The sequence below is a fragment of the Meles meles genome, chromosome 14 (assembly GCF_922984935.1).
Source record: "Meles meles chromosome 14, mMelMel3.1 paternal haplotype, whole genome shotgun sequence".
Classification (NCBI taxonomy): domain Eukaryota; kingdom Metazoa; phylum Chordata; class Mammalia; order Carnivora; family Mustelidae; genus Meles; species Meles meles.
Window position 1 is genome coordinate 25,429,429 of NC_060079.1, and position 16,187 is coordinate 25,445,615.

Below are 16,187 nucleotides of genomic sequence, written 5' to 3' on the forward strand. Positions count from 1 at the left end.
TAGATGATAGATTTAGAAAGTTTGAAGAAAAAAGACATACATAATCTCACCCTAACTTAATACACAACTTTTTCTTCTCATATATTTCCTTCCTATTTTTTTTCACTATTTTTAATTTTTTAAAAGATTTTATTTATTTATTTGACACAGAGAAAGAGAGAGATCACAAGTAGGCAGAGAGGCAGGAAGAGGCAGAGGGGGAAGCAGGCTCTCTGCTGAGTAGAGAGCTGGATCCAGGGCTCAATCCCAGGGCCCTGAGATCATGACTTGAGCTGAAGGCAGAGGCTTAACCCACTGAACCATCCAGGCGCCCCAACTTCCAATTATTTATATGTCCATGCTCTTACCTTCTACTCCTTCCAAACCCACATTAGTCTGGATTCTGCCCCCACCATGCCACTGAAATTCAAATTAAAGTCACCAAGGAACCCAATGGATTCTCTTCAGTCCTTAGCCTGCTTGGCCCATCAGTGACACTCAACACAACAGAGAACTCCTCACTCTTCTTGTTCCAGACACTCTGGGCTTGACTCATTTATTGTACACATTCTGTTCTTTCCTGCCCTGGGCTTCTAGTATGTCCTGTACTTCCTCCTTGGAAGACTCTACCTCTCAGTTTCTGCTTCACTCAGTTAACTTCTTCTCTACTTTCAGATCGCAGCATAAAGATCACAAAGTTAAATTAAATCATTGAATTTCTGCTTCAAAATAGTCATCAGACATGTAACAATGGGACTCCTCTCTCTCTTTCTGTCTCACCCTCTAAGTCTCTGGAAGGCAGAAGCCATACTTGTCTTCACCAATAAAGCCTGATCACCTAGATCATTGCCTGGCACATAATAGAGGCTAAGAATTTTTGTTGTGGGTGAGTGGACTTAGGAATAGTTGTGGTCATGGTATACATACAATTTTATACCCTGCTTTGTCATACCAAATCCACATCTCCATGTTGTTGCATTATAATTTTTACTTTCATCAAAATGATACCCACCCATGAATAAGAATATTCAAATTGGAAATAACCCAAACGTCCATCAACAGGAGAATGGATAAATAAACTGCAGTGTTTTCATTAAATGGGATATTACACAGCAATATTGTACTCTTGCTACACACAACATAGATGAATCCTACAGACTATAGAATGAAGCCAGAAACAAAAGGGGACACATATACGATTTCATTCATACCAATTTCAAAAGCAGGAAATACTGATTTATGATGTCCCAAGTAAGGATACTGGTTATCCTTGGTGGGATAATAATTATTTTCATGTATTTTCTTCCAGTTAAAAAGTGCATTGAACTTACGATGTGTATACTTTACTTACGTAACACTTGAACAAAATGTTTATTTAAAAATAAAAGTTAATAAATTTTACATGCATGTCTTTTAAAGAGGGGAATAGTTCTACAAGGTTTAAAAATAGCATTTCTTTGCTTCCCATTTCCTCACTCTGCAATGTTCATTTCCCCAGAGATAACCTCTTTCAACTTTTTCTAATTGATTCTTTTGCTTTTGACCTCCATGGATCTAAATAACAAGTCTGATTGTTTTGGTTTTAAGGGATATCTATTGACTTCCCAATGTGGAAGATGGGGATATAGTTCTTTTTCTTATCCTTTCTTGTGCATTGGTATCCTTCCCACATCTATATCCTTCCAGTGTGGGTGATTTATAATTTTAGTTTGATTAATATTCAATGTTTATTTATATAATATTTTCTGTGTACTATTTCAGCTGAGTCATGTAATAAATTATGATCACTTGCCTTTTGCTGCATTTCTTGTTTTCTCTGTTATCTTTGCTTTGCTTGCTTGTTAGTATCCAGAGAATTCTGATCCCTAAGCTCTACCAGTTGCTTAAATATTCCTCTAAGGCGATAAGACTTAGTTGTTAAAATATCAATTTCATTTTGAAGAAATGCCCTAGAGTCTTAAGATTTGCTCTACCTTGGACTAGTTGCCCTCTATACCCTTATCCTGAAACATGCCTCCAAAATTATTCTGGGTATTTACTTACCCTCTCCTGGGTTGATCTGCTGTTTTTTGTATTCCATGTTGCCTTCCTTTTCTTTGTTTTTAATTGAAAGTTTGTATCTTTGCAGATGTAGTGAAAAGAAGGGCCATCTGTATCCCAATGGCCACATTCGCCAAACTGTGGAAAGAACCAAGATGCCCTTCAACGGACAAATGGATAAGGAAGATGTGGTCCATATATGCTATGGAGTATTGTGCCTCCATCAGAAAGGATGAATACCCAACTTTTGTATCAACATGGGTGGGACTGGAAGAGATCATGCTGAGTGAAATAAGTCAAGCAGAGAGAGTCAATTATCATATGATTTCACTTATTTTTGGAGCATAAGAAATAACACAGAAGACATAGGGAGATGGAGAGAAGGGAGTTGAGGGAAATTGGAGGGGGAGATGGACCATGAGAGACTATGGACTCTGAAAAACAATCTGAGGGTTTTGAAGGGGCAGAAGGTGGGAGGTTGGGGGAGCCTGGTGGTGGGTATTATGGAGGGCATGTATTGCATGGAGCACTGGGTGTGGTGCATAAACAATGAATTCTGTTACACTGAAAAGAAATTAAATAAAAAAAATTTAATTTAATTAAAAAAAAGAAAGTTTGTATCTTTGGTTTTAATTGAAAGTATCCTTCAGGCATGGAGCACTGGGTGTGGTGCAAAAACAATGAATACTGTTATGCTGAAAAGAAATTAAAAAAAAAAAAGAAAAAAAAGAAAGTATCCTTCAGTAGCTTTTTGAGAAAATGGTAGGTGGGACATAAAAATGTTAAGTTCTTACATGTATGAAAATGTTTTTCTTCTGCTCTCCCACTGGATTGATAATTTTGTTTTATATAGAATTCTGTTTAAAATAATTTTCTTACACAATTTTGAAGACATTGCTCCATTGACTTATACATTTCTGTGTTAAGATTCAGAAATCTGTGGTCATTCTTCCTTTTGTGTGTGTATGTTTCCTGTTTTACCTCTTTTGCAGGAGCTTCTCTTTGTGCTTAATGATCTGAAATTTCTTACTGTTGTGTCTTGCTATGTATGGATGTAATTTCACCTGCTATTCTGGTCAAAGACCAGATTTTTTTTTTTAAGAGAGGGATAATGAGAGGGGGGTGGAATCTTAAGCAGACTCCATGCCCAGCACAGAGCCTGAAGCAGGGTTCGATCTCACAACCCTGAGGTCATGATCTGAGCTGAAATCATGAGTCAGATACTTAACCAACTGAGCCACCCAGGTGCCCCTGAAGTGGACCCATTTTAATCTGAAAATTTAGATATTTATGTTCTGGGAAATGTTCTTGAACTATGTTATGAAGGATTCCTCTCTTCTCTTTTCTCCCTTACTAGAATCCTACTATTAGATCTCCTGGATTAATTCCCTAGTTTTTTTTTTTTTTTATGTTTAATTTCCAATTTGCTGTCCCTTTTCATGCTTGGAATAGTCTCTTCTCTCTAAAGATATCAATAATTTTTTTTTTCCTTCTCCATGCATAATCTTTATTTTCTCCAGCTTCCTTTTTTAACTCGTCATTTATTTTTGTCCCAATCTTCCAAGCTATTGAGTGCTTAGATGTCTGGTAATATAGATAATATTTTATAAAGTTTGGTAATAACTGGGGGATTGGGAAGTCTGAGCATGTGGGTGAGACTCACTGATTACAGTAGCATGACCAACTACATTGGTTTACAGGGGACTGCCCCAGCGTTAGCACTGAAAGTCCCATGTGCCAGGAAACTCTTCAGTTCTGGCTGAGGTCACCCTCTTGGGGACAATCTTTAGGGGGTGAACTGTCTGGAAATGTTCATCGGGAGTCCAGCGCCATCAGTTGTTTTCTCTCAAGCTGGCAGATTCCCCAGTGAATGCAATTCCCATTTCCTGCATGGAGGTCAAAGTCCTGCTTGCGAACATTCTTGGGCTCTGGTTGAGGGAATGCAGCAGGGATTCTCAGCTTCCCACATGAAAGTATCCTCTAGTTCTCACTTCAGCTGCATCTGGTTTTTCCCATTCCTTATTTACTGAGTTTTGCCGTGCATCAGGCGCTAAGCACCGGGTGAGCTGCAGTGAATAAAACATAAAAATTTCTTCCTCTGTAATGCATGTAGGAAGGCAGACAATCAATCAATTAATTTAAAAAAAAATACAATTTGTCAAAGAGTGATAAATGCTATAAGTAAAAAGAAAATGTGGGAAAAGGAAAGACGGAGCTAGGGTAAATGGCCTATTTTACGACTACTTTAAATAGAGTGGTCAGAGAAGACCTTTCTGAGAAGATCCATTGAGCAGAGACCTGAAGAATATAGGGTAGCTAGTGAGGAAGAGTTTTTCAGGCAGAGGGAACAGGCATAGTCCCTAGGGCAGGAATGTACCTGATATCTCTGGAGGAGAGCAAAAAGCTATGGTTATATCATGGTGAGCTATTGAGTAAAGGGGAGAATAGCCATGCTAATGCTGTATGGAAAATATACTGTAGGGGGTCAAGGGCAGAAGCAGGAAGCACCATTAGAAGCCTGTAGCACCAACCCAGTTGAGTCATGGCGGTGTCTTGGACGAAGGTGGTGACCAACTTGTTAGGGGAAGTGGTTAGATTCTGGATGTTTTTTTGGACTTATTAATGGGTTCATTGTGAGGTGACAAAGAAAGAGAAGAAGTGAGATGATTCCAAGGCTCTTGGTCTGATCACCTGGAAGAATAGAATTGCCATTTACTGAGATGGGGGAGATTATGGGGAAGCAGGTTGGAGAAACATCATGAGTTTGATTTTTCATGTGTTTGAGACAACTGTGGAATGTATCCCAGAGTTGGTAGATATATGAATCTGGTGTTCAGGAGAGACAGTGGAGATATAAATGCAGGAGATGTCATGCGATCGGGTGAGCTTGCCTAGAGAGTATTGTAGACTGAGAAGTGGATCAAGGATAGAACCTGCAGCACTTCACATTCAGAGGTCAAGGAGATGAGAAGCAGGGGACAGCAAGAAAGTTAGAGAATCAGGAGAAAGAATTATTTGGAAGTCAATGGAAGCGATGTCTCAAGAACAAGAGTAGTGATTTATGTCAAGCCTGCTGAAAGAGCACTGTGGTTCAGAAGTCTTTTGATCGTCTGATCCAGAGGGCTTGTCACAACCTCCAAGAGCAAATGAGCCTTTTGCTGAGGTTGGAGGAGAGAGAGTCTCCTGGTTGTGTGGAACAGGAGAGGAGATAATGCTTCTTAGATTTAGATAATTGCTTCTTAGACTTGCAACCACTCTGCCTTATCCTAGCACTCCCTTCCTTCACTCTACTTTTAAATTGATGCCACCAATTTCTGAGCCTTTAAAGAATCCCATGATATCAATTACTTGATTCATACCTTTCCTCCACTGCCTGTTTTAAAGCCAACCTTCTCAGATGTGCTAAGTCATTTACTACTGAATAATTTACTACTTTCAAGCTTTGCAAATAAAATTGCTATTGTTTCCTCTTCTTTTACTCTACTCCTTGTGGATTTAAGCCTTTTAAAGAGATCCTTTCACTGTCATTTAGGGAAGGAGTAATAGTAGATGTATGTGTCTAATCCATCTTCTTTGCCTGGAAGTCATGACCACTATTTTTAATGGTGTGAAGTTGTCAAATGTTTGGATATACATCATTTATTTAACTGTTCCACAATGTTTGGACACTTGAGTTGCTTCCAATGACATATAATACTATGCTATAAATCTTCTTGCATATAATATTGTCCATGATTAGGATTTTTTGCTCTGGATTGATTCCCAGAAATTCAATAACTGGGTTAAGAGATATTAGCATTTGATACAATAGAAGCAGTATGGCGAATGGTTCAGAGCAGTCTCTGGAGTATGCGTCAGAGTGCTTTCATTTGGATCCCTGTTCTGCCAATTACTAGCTGTGTGACCTTGGGCAAGTTTCTTAAACTCTCTGTGTTCCAGTTTCCTCATCTGTCAAATAGGGGTGATAGTAGTATTATTACAGAGGAGAATGAGGTATATTAACACATGTCAATTACTTACACAGTGATTAGTACACAGTGATTAATAACATTAATACAGTCAATTAATACCCTTACTACCATCATCATTATCATTGTCTGACTCTGGATAAGTTGCCAGGTTGCTTTTCAAAAGGGGATCAACCTGAATGCAACTTGCATTGGCAAGGATGCCATGTAAACACCTCTTTGCCAATCAAACTCGGTCACTTTTTAAAAATGTCTCTTAAACAACACTTTAATGAATTCTTTATAGGTTTTATAATAAAAACATGGATTATAGGACTACATTGCTTATGTTCCAGGCTATAAAAGGGAGATAGTTGCAAATTATTAGCAAACTCTGATATAAGGGTTTCAAAGTGGGTAAAGTCTTATCATATACGAATTCCACTTGAGAAAAATCAGTTATACCCTCTAGAAGGCGAGAAGGAGAACGAGGAGAGAAAGAGAGAAAGAAAAACGATATTTAGGCTTACAGTGATTCTTTCTGACCATTCCACTTAATGAATGTGCATGATTTTGAGATGGAAATTTGAACCCGCTTTTCCTCAGTTGGTCTGAATTTTAATGTGCTTCTCCTAATGTGAACATTTTGCTCCTGTGTATTGTGATTCTAGAGTTGTAGAGCATTTTTCATACCACGTACCTCCTGGACCCAGGACAACACTGTTCAGAACACTGAACAATACTGTTCAGTATTCTCGAGTGATGTTCACTTTGAACATGTGTGAGACTGCTTAAATATCCAAAAGTTTGTGGGCAAATTTATCACATCATGTTTTGTCTGCAACTAAAATAAATGGTATAGTCCACCTTTTTTTTTCCTGTTTGAGGCTTTTGATTTTACTATTAGCTAGGTGATTTTCACTGATGACACTCTTCCTTCTGATCAGGACATACTTCCCTTCTCTATTTGCCTGGTAAATTTAGACCCATCCTTCAAGGCAGCTCAAGCTTGAAGCCTTCCTGGGCTCCTGTCTGCACATCAGATCACTGTATCCAGACCACTGTGAGTGGACATCTAGGATAGTAGTTATAGTCATTGAGTCATAATTGTAGGTCTCTCCCCCCATTACAGTATGAACTTCTCCATGATAGGGACTGTGTATTATTCATTATTGGCAATTAGTAGACATTTAACAAATATTGTTGAGTGAGTGGATAAGGAAAGGAAAATGAGGTAGGAGAACTATGATATAGAGAGTTATCACCATATATAAGGATAGAATATAAGAATGAAAATTGGTCCATAATAGCATTAATAACTACCAGTTATCAGAGACCTGTATTCCAATAACTTTACATGCATTATACTCTCCCTTGGAAATTCCTCATGTATCATCTTATTTATTTTTATAGATAAAGGAAAATTAACCTCAGAGAAGTCATATGGCTTGCCTGAAGTCCCATGACTAGTAAGGCAAGAGCAAGGATTTCAACCCAGTTTATGCGTTTCTACTATTGTCTCCTGCTTCTCTGATTGAGCCCTGTCAGGTAGAAGAGAGATCAGGTAAGATGATTAAAAGCATCTACCAAATATTACAAGGTTATTGAGACCCTCCCTGATTTCAAGGGTACATCCTTATGTGTCCAGATTTACTTCTGGAAATAAAGTTCCGGATCACAAAGTGCATTGCCAGAATGTATTCTCATTAACAGAAGTGCCACTGGTCCTTCAAGAGACCACCAGGTCCTGTAAAGGAAGCACAAGTTCAGTGTGGAGAAGTGGGTCATGACATTGTTGCGGGGACTCAGGCCTACCCTGGGACTCATTCTCAGGGATAATTAGGAGACATGTCCTTGCATCAAGCCGGATGTGAGACTCCAGAGCCGGGCCCCTGAACAGAACTTTTTGGAGGGGAGGAGACAGTGACGGGGCAAGCAATGTGTGCATTGGGGGAGGGCCATATGTCATCCTTGAGATGAACTCCTAAGATTGATGACAACAGGAAAAGCTGTCTCTGAGCAAGCGAGAACTATTTACGTAGCACTGGGACAATGACTAAAGTCCACTTGCTTTTTGGATTAAAATATTATGCTGATGCAGTGCTAAACGGAGGCTTTCTAAGTGTGAGTCATGATGACAAACCACTGTAACAAGATATATTGAAACACTCACCCTCCCATACTCAAAGTCACTGTTGGCTATGATGGTTCCAAAATTTAAAATCTCCGTAGATCCTTTATCTATAACTTTACTAAATCAAATGTAGCAGGGTGATCTTGGCTATACTTATGTAGAAGGTGGACCTTGGGAAACAGAGTGCCTCCCCCTAGATTCCCAGCCAGTCATAACTGATAGGGATGAAGACATCTTTTTAATGAAGGAACAAAGAAGAGGCCAGAGTATGGGCAGGGGTGGGAGAGAGATGGAGAGAAGAGACCACAAAAGAAGAGTCAGTGTCCAGTTCCCAGCCCAACTCACACTGGGGACCATGTTTAATCCTCTGAAGGAGGGTCTTTAGGCAGAAACCATGAGACTTAGAGGAAGGAATTTCACAAGACTTAGGGCCCAAGCAGTTCTGTTCCAGAGTCCAGGTGAAAGGCACAACAGCGTAGGGAAAGGGGGCACCCATGGCCCCAAATTCTGTTATCCTGAAGCTCAGTGCAGCTATCGTGGGAACCACTGGGCACCGCGTTCTATTCTCTGCAAGGGGCCAGCAGCTGTGACTGGGTAAAGGGGCCCCATTACAGGCAACACGCCCTGCTGAACAGGCTGGGGTTGAACAGCATGGAGGTAGTTGTTCCTGAGCATCTGACTGGATGTGAAGAAGACACCCATGAAGAATCTCAAAGACATGGGAAGGCTGTGTTTTGGAGGGGGTGGGGGACATGAGGGCCCCGTCAGCAGTTACACAGTTAATGTTAATGTCATTACTTGTGAGCCCACAGGTTGGTGAGATCTGGGAACATGGAAGCGGCATCAGTACAGGAAGGAGGGTGTTAAGAGCTTTAAGAGGATGCAGGAGCTCTGCTGATAGATGGCTAGGATGAAAATAATAATAATGAGGCCTTGTATTTCTAGAGTGCTATACATTTTAGAATGCACTTGCCCTTGGACATGCTTTCTCTTACTTGGGTTCTCCTACAAGTTTATGAGAGTAGATGGGATGCCCATTTTGCAGATGGAGAAACTGAGGCAAAGAGTCACGATGTCTAAGTCCACCCAAGCTGTATGCACCAGCTTTGGGGCTTAGACCTCAGTCTGTACCCCTCCACACCTGGTGCTCTTTCTACTAGATGAATTCACTGCCCCCACAGCTTGAATGGTGGCCTGGAGTTGGACCACTCACAGTTGGTGTGCTTCACCAGGGCAGCCCTGCCCCCAGGCTACTTGGGGCCACAAGAATGCAGGAACTGCTGCTTATGTCCTCATCCCCACTGGTCCCCTCCACTAGAGGTGGCTGCTGTCATCGCTGCTGCTACTAGAACTTGGGCAGAATCTGGCCTGCACCAGGGATTTCATTTCAAAGTCAGCAGAGAAGGAAGGCTCTCATCGCTAAATAGTTGTAAAATTTTTCCAGTTTATAATCAGAAAATATTGAGAATATGTATGGGAATGTCTGGGGAGGGTACCAGACCAAGAGGTAAAGAACATAACATGAGGGCGCCTGGGTGGCTCAGTGGTTTAAGCCTCTGCCTTCAGCTCAGGTCAGGATCCCGGAGTCCTGGGATCGAATCCCACATCGGGCTCTCTGCTCGGGAGGGAGCCTGCTTCCTCCTCTCTCTCTCTCTCTCTGCCTGCCTCTCTGCCTACTTGTGATCTCTCTCTGTCAAATAAATAAATAAAATCTTAAAAAAAAAAAAGAACATAACATGAGATCAGGTTGAACTGATCCATAGGTATCACTTAACAGAGACTCTGGATATCTACCAGTTTAAGCAACTGGGAGTGGTCCTAAAGGTTTGTTTCATTGGTTGACTGAAACTTCACCTTAATGGTGGTCTTCATTTATTGAAGTGGAGAAGCCAGAAATTCTTCAATATAATATAGCGTAAGGAACCCAGAGGCTTGTGAAATAAGGACGTTGGAGCAGATTTGCCATGTGTGACCAGTCCACAAACACTCTCAATATATCCCCAAGAAGCCCCAGAAAATACCCCCTTGACTTTGAGGAAATATATTGACTGGTGAAAAGAATGTCAGCACATTTGAAAAGTGCTGAAGGGACTGTAAACTGTAGGCCTGGAAGTCTAATGAGAAGGACTGCAATTGAAATGAAATCCCTATTTTCTCTGGGGATACCACAGAGGCAAAGTAAGTTTGGCTATCATTATAGGCATTAAAATCATTATATAAATCAGAAGAAACAACTAGCAACAGTCTTTATAAGTGACTTCTTCACTGTTTTTTTTGTGTGTGTATACCAAAACCACCTGGAAGGCTTATTAAATAAAGCATAGATAGATGGCTGGACCCCATCCTCAGTTTCTGATTTGGTAAATGTTCATGGGATCCAAGAATTTGCATTTTGAACTAATAACTTCCCAGGTTATATTGATGCTGCTGGTCCAGGGACACATTGAGAACCATTGATCCAACTGATCTTGAGTCCTGAGAGCCAATATAGATAAACAGACTATAAAGATATTGCCTACTTGTCAACCCCCAAACTCTAAGAATTATGAACAAAGCCACCACAACGAAGTCACTCTCTCCCACCCTATTCCCAAGTTGAGTCAACGTAAACACTAGAGCCCCTTGAATGGACATAGGCTGGGACTACTTACAGAAGGATCACAAATCGTCTGACACATACTTTATTGTATCTCATCTTGTGGCTTCTCCAAAGGGTCCTGTGGTCACTTACTTGAAGAAGAAATACCTAGTCTATTCAGGATATTAGACATTGTCTCTGAGCAACACTGATTTTTCAGGGACCTAGATGCCACTCTAATGCACAGACAGCATGGAGGCTTCTCGGGGTCATGTGATAAGTGGAGATTTGACCCAAGTTCTACCTCATAGAAGGCTCAGTGAGACCCCATAGTTATTTCCCTAATTTATTAGTATGTCATTGGTATAGATTTACTGAGCAATCTTCAGAATTTCCCTGTTGGGTTCTTGACCCACAGAACAATTTTCATTCTAGTTGGAAGTATCAATTTAGAAACTCTGAGTTCTCCACTTGCCTACTAAACCAGTAAATCCAGGGGCGCCTGTGTGGTTCAGTGAGTTAAATCCTCTGCCTTCAGCTCAGGTCATGGTCCTGGGGTCCTGGGATTGAGCCCCGCATTGGGCTCTCTGCTCAGCGGGGAGCCGGCTTCCTCCTCTCTATCTGCCTGCATCTCTGCCTACTTGTGATCTCTACCTGTCAAATACATAAATAAAATCTTTTTAAAAAATAGTAAATCCAAAGCAAAGCCCCATCCTTGGTAAAACTGTAGACATAAATATGATCATTATGGACCCAAAAAGATACAGGGATGGGATTACTTTCACATCCCCATTTGAGTGCCATTTTGGCCAGTATAACAAATAACATGGAGGACATAGGGAGATGGAGAGAAGGGAGTTGAGGGAAATTGGAAGGGGAGATGAACCATGAGAGACTATAGACTCTGAAAAATAATCTGAGGGTTTTGAAGGGGTGGGGGTGGGAGGTTGGGGGAGCCAGGTGGTGGGTATTATGGAGGGCACGTATTGCATGGAGCACTGGGTGTGGTGCATAAACAATGAATTCTGTTAAGCTGAAAAGAAATAACTTTAAAAAAGAGAAGAAGAAGATATGGTCCATATATACTATGGAGTATTATGCCTCCATCAGAAAGGATGAATACCCAACTTTTGTTTCAACATGGATGGGACTGGAGGAGATTATGGAGGAGATTATGCTGAGTGAAATAAGTCCAGCAGAGAGAGTCAATTATCATATGGTTTCACTTCTTGTGGAACATAAGGAATAGCATGGAGGATATTAGGAGAAGGAAACGAAAAGTGAAGGGGGGGAAATCAGAGAGGGAGATGAACCATGAGAGACTGTGGACTCTGAGAAACAAACTGAGGGTTTTGGAGGGGAGGGGGGTGTGGAGATGGCTGAGCCTGGTGGTGGGTATTGTGGAGGGCACGAATTGCATGGAACACTGGGTGTGGTGCATAAACAATGAATCTTGGAAGACTGCATAGAAAACTAATGATGTGCTATACAGTGACTAACATAATACAATAAATAAATAAATAAATATATCAAAAAATAAATAAAAGTTTCTAGGACTAAAAATAAATAAATAAATAAATAAATAAAAATTAAAATTGAAAAAATGGATGGAATTTGGATCATGACAGTAATTTGTTGTAAGCTTAATCTGGGAGTAATTATAATGGCAACTAGATGTGTGTGTGTGTGTGTGTGTGTGTGTGTGTGTGTTTTATGAGAGCAAGTAACACACAACCCTTGGCATTGGCACACAGCTGTTGATCTTTATCCCCCAACACAGAAAACGCCTGAAGTAGTTTGCTTTCATCTAGTGGGAAGAGAGGTATCCCTTCAGTATGCTGCCCCAGGTTTATGTCACCTCGCTGTCCTTGTGCTACAAGACCGTATGCAGGGACCTTGATGATCTCATCATCTCACAGAAGATCATGCTTATTAGATAAATACCTGGGAGCAGAATGTTGCTGGAACTTGATATGCATTTCTATGCCCGAGCATGCCAGATATCAGAAGATGAACACCATGCAAATAGTAGGCTCGGTATGGCAGGGAAGTGTTTTGAGGATCCAGTCTGAGACACATTGGAATAACCTCACAAACCAAAGACTTGTTGTGGCATCTTGCAACCCCTACCACTAGGAAAGAAGAAAATGCCCAATGGAAGTGTTTGGATTTTATAGAAAAAAATTATATGTATATTATATATATACATATATATACACCAACTTTGGGTATTCTGCTTCTACCAGTTGAAAGGCAAGCAGCTTTGTGTGGAACCCAGAGGAAAAGAATTGTCTCCAGCTGGTCAAGGTTATAGTGACAGCAACAATACTCAAAGCATTCATGACATATTGTGATGTCGAATGAAGCCTGTAGAAAGTCCCAAAGGGATTATCAAGGAGCTGATTCCTAAGGTTTTAGAGCAAGAAAAGGAGCTATTCATCTTTGAATAATATCTGTGGGCTTGCTTATAGGCCCTATCAGAGACCAGTGGTAGCACTGTGGGAAACCATATGGTTCTTCCAGGTTCTACTGCCTTCCATACAGTATCATGTTTATATTTTAACCATTTTCCCTCTTCTCTCTCTCTTCCCCCCATTGTTTTGTATGGGATGAGCTGGTAGAAATTTCCTCTACAGTCAAGTCCATAGAATATATGGATGTTAAAGAATATCTGTACAGATATTTCTTTTCTAGAAATAAAGGAGGGATAAAATAAATACAAAGAAGAAAGGCCTCATTCAGAGATCCAGGGCATGGGCTGGGTGCAGTAACTGAGGAGTTTTGAGGAAAGGAGTGAGAAATAGTATAACTACAGGAGGGATGGTTTCATTTTGCTAGGCAGGAGCATTCAGGGTAAAGAAGACTGTTAATGTGAGATAGTCAAAGTGGTGGACTGTAGTGAGCATTTACTCCTACTCACAGTAGCACAGACTCCTTAGTACTTCTCTGTGCAAAGCACAACACCTACTATCAAGTGGCTGAAGTGGAGTGTCCTTACCATACCTGTTTTGAGGCATGACTTGGGGCCTTACACTTGGCTGTGTATCCACATTTGATTCTATAGCCATTCATGATTCCTAAGGTTATCCTATATAATTTTATAAATACCTTTTCTACTCAAATCCACCATAATCATTTTCTACTGCATCTAAGAACCCTAACCAGTGCTCTTAATAAAACGTCCTTCCAGCCACCACAGTAAAGCAAGAGGATTCCCTAGGTAGTGGATAGGAGCATTCCTGTCACTGTAAAGGAATAACCCCCCCCCCATATATTTAACAATTGACATTCTGATTTAAACATTGGTCCCTTGTAAGTTTGGTTAGCACAAGTCCATCCCTGCTGAGCCTCATCTCCTCCAGACACACTGATAAGATCCAGCAACTTTGTGGCAGCCAACCATGAGGTTCTGTCTTAGTGGTTACCATGGATACCTCTGATCACTCTCTCTTTCCCCCTCAACTCAACAAGAAATTCTGCAACCATCTACCTCCTAGAGCTCACATCTCTATAGTATGCTCACACACATTTCCTCATTCATTCCCCCTCAACAGGGCAGGCATACATTTTTATCTTTAGAGTTAAAAAAAAAAAGTTAAGGGAAAAATTTTACCAGCTAAAGATTAAAAAAAAAAAAAACAAACCCCAAAGTTAAGAGAAGATACATTGAATTAGCTAGTAAGAACCAGAACTCAGGTCTTTGGACTCCTAGAACAGCCTACCACAGAGTGCTCCGCCCCTTTTACCTTATCCAGAGGAGCCATGAGATAGAGGGACACCCCTGTAGCAGCTAATGCCATCCACACCCTTCAACAAACATCCATGGAGATCGTGGGAGAGACCCAAGGGAGTGTAATTCATTTCTAGGTGGTTTGAGCGTTTCTATGCCTTGTGCTTTCTGCTTGTTTTGTTTTGTTTGTATATGTGTTATTTTGAGCTCCTACGTTGTCTTGCTGTGCGGTCCGGTGTCTCTGCCTATTTCTTTCTTTCTTTCTTTCTTTCTTTCTTTCTTTCTTTCTTCCTTCCTTCCTTCCTTCCTTTCTTCTTTTTCTTTCTTCTTTCTTCTCATTCTCATATAACTTCATAATTGCCTTTCCTACAGGTACATTCACAAAATATGAATGTAGTGTTCACCAGCCCCCTGGGACTGTCATGCACACTGAGCCCATGTGTAATGTGGGAGAATTCACTCTTTCCAGAAGGTGGAACAGGGAAGCACAGAGGCAAGCTGGTCCAAAGGCGTTCTATGTTGGCTAGTGAGAGACGTTTTCATCTCTTCATGGATGACTTAATGCCAAGTAGATATGAGCAAGTTATACAGATCACCACAGGAACAAAATTTTCATGAACATAAACTTTTCACAGAAAGGGCCCTTTTCTGAGACTGCAGAAAAGGGATCTAAACCTTCTAGATGGTTCAGTTACATGCTGTGCATATCCATGGTTTCATCTCTTTTAAGTTTGCTTTCAACTCCCACCATATGACTTTGTTCTAGGGCCCACCTCAGTCTTTCAACCTGAACTTAATTAATTTACATTGCCATGTCCTCTGAGGTTCACCAACAGGTCCTACTGCTTACATTACTCCTTTGGATACTTAGAAACCCAAAACGTTTCTTTTCTTATTTTGCTCTTTGCATAGCAAGTAAGAATCTAGGCTTTTTACATTGTTTCTATCCCAAAACCCAAATAATTAGCCTTCTATGGTACATGAACTATTATCCATTCCCTAAGGAGAACAAATCAAGGTATTCCGGCAGGTTTTCACCCTTACTGCTTCCTCTCCATGGCAGTGCTATTCATTCATTCATTCATTCATTCACATATTCATTTAATTGGCATATATTTATCTTCTCAGTCCTTTATATAAATACCATTAAATGTGTTTTAAAACTAAACATGACCAGGGTGCCTGGGTGGCTCAGTGGGTTAAAGCCTCTGCCTTCAGCTCAGGTCATGATCTCAGGGTCCTGGGATCGAGCCCCGCATCAGGCTCTCTGCTCAGCAGGGAGCCTGTTTCCCTTCCTCTCTCTCTGCCTGCCTCTCTGCCTACTTGTGATCTCTGTCTTTCAAATAAACAAATAAAATCTTTAAAAAAAAAACTAAACATGATCCCTTCTCTCTCTCTCTCTCTTTTTTAAAGATTTATTTATGTATTTGAGAGACAGAGCACGAGCCAGAGGGGTGGGGGACGGAGAATCTCAAGCACACTCCATGCTAAGTGTGGAGTCTGACACGGAGCTGGATCTTACAACCTTGAGATCCTGAACCTGAGCCGAAATCAAGAGCTGGACGCTTAACTGAGCCACCCAGGCACCCTGACATGACCTCTTCTAATTAGGATCTTACCCCCTAGTTGGGCTGTGCAACAACCCATGTTATTATAAAATATAATTGAATTATATAAACGCATCCATATGTGTTCTGAGGAATATAAATTATGCATGTTGTTACATAATATAAAGGGTACATCCTTTTAACTTTTGAGAAAGATGCAGAATTTCCTCAA

General features: G+C 40.7%; 1 protein-coding gene across 1 annotated transcript in view; it reads right to left on the reverse strand.

Moving 5' to 3' along the window:
* The window catches only part of CYSLTR2 (cysteinyl leukotriene receptor 2), a 103,516-nt gene that overhangs the window by 8,788 nt on the left and 78,541 nt on the right, over positions 1-16,187 (reverse strand). The window lies entirely within an intron of this gene.